This window comes from Perkinsus marinus, assembly GCF_000006405.1.
Source record: "Perkinsus marinus ATCC 50983 genomic scaffold scf_1104296964372, whole genome shotgun sequence".
NCBI lineage: Eukaryota > Perkinsozoa > Perkinsida > Perkinsidae > Perkinsus > Perkinsus marinus.
In genome coordinates, this window is record NW_003204680.1 from 1 (window position 1) to 942 (window position 942).

At 49.9% G+C, this 942-nt stretch overlaps 6 non-coding genes across 6 annotated transcripts; all 6 read right to left on the minus strand.

The window, feature by feature from the left end:
- Window positions 1-11: 11 nt before the first annotated feature.
- On the minus strand, window positions 12-91 carry Pmar_PMAR004419. Its single transcript has one exon. It is a non-coding gene; the product is annotated as a tRNA-Leu (tRNA).
- Window positions 92-172: 81 nt separating this feature from the next.
- On the minus strand, window positions 173-254 carry Pmar_PMAR004420. The gene has a single exon. It is a non-coding gene; the product is annotated as a tRNA-Leu (tRNA).
- Window positions 255-335: 81 nt separating this feature from the next.
- Window positions 336-417, minus strand: Pmar_PMAR004421. Its single transcript has one exon. It is a non-coding gene; the product is annotated as a tRNA-Leu (tRNA).
- Window positions 418-498: 81 nt separating this feature from the next.
- On the minus strand, window positions 499-580 carry Pmar_PMAR004422. The gene has a single exon. It is a non-coding gene; the product is annotated as a tRNA-Leu (tRNA).
- An 81-nt stretch (window positions 581-661) lies between these two features.
- Window positions 662-743, minus strand: Pmar_PMAR004423. Its single transcript has one exon. It is a non-coding gene; the product is annotated as a tRNA-Leu (tRNA).
- Window positions 744-824: 81 nt separating this feature from the next.
- Pmar_PMAR004424 lies at window positions 825-906 on the minus strand. The gene has a single exon. It is a non-coding gene; the product is annotated as a tRNA-Leu (tRNA).
- Window positions 907-942: the final 36 nt, after the last annotated feature.

Genomic DNA, 942 nt, shown 5'->3' on the forward strand with positions numbered 1-942 from the left:
TGTCTATAGACTGTCAGCTGTGGGGTTCGAACCCACGCGGATCTCTCCACCAGAACTTGAGTCTGCGCTTAGACCACTCGGCCAAACTGACGATGAGTAATCACTAGTATCTTGTGATCCGTACTCTGGTTGATGTCGGTCGTACTGATATATTGTTCCCTTGTCTATAGACTGTCAGCTGTGGAGTTCGAACCCACGCGGATCTCTCCACCAGAACTTGAGTCTGGCGCCTTAGACCACTCGGCCAAACTGACGATGAGTAAGCGATAGTATCTTGTGATCCGTACTCTGGTTGATGTCGGTCGTACTGATATATTGTTCCCTTGTCTATAGACTGTCAGCTGTGGGGTTCGAACCCACGCGGATCTCTCCACCAGAACTTGAGTCTGGCGCCTTAGACCACTCGGCCAAACTGACGATGAGTAAACTCTAGTATCTTGTGATCCGTACTCTGGTTGATGTCGGTCGTACTGATATATTGTTCCCTTGTCTATAGACTGTCAGCTGTGGGGTTCGAACCCACGCGGATCTCTCCACCAGAACTTGAGTCTGGCGCCTTAGACCACTCGGCCAAACTGACGATGAGTAAGCGATAGTATCTTGTGATCCGTACTCTGGTTGATGTCGGTCGTACTGATATATTGTTCCCTTGTCTATAGACTGTCAGCTGTGGGGTTCAAACCCACGCGGATCTCTACACCAGAACTTGAGTCTGGCGCCTTAGACCACTCGGCCAAACTGACGATGAGTAAGCGATAGTATCTTGTGATCCGTACTCTGGTTGATGTCGGTCGTACTGATATATTGTTCCCTTGTCTATAGACTGTCAGCTGTGGGGTTCGAACCCACGCGGATCTCTCCACCAGAACTTGAGTCTGGCGCCTTAGACCACTCGGCCAAACTGACGATGAGTAAGCGATAGTATCTTGTGATCCGTACTCT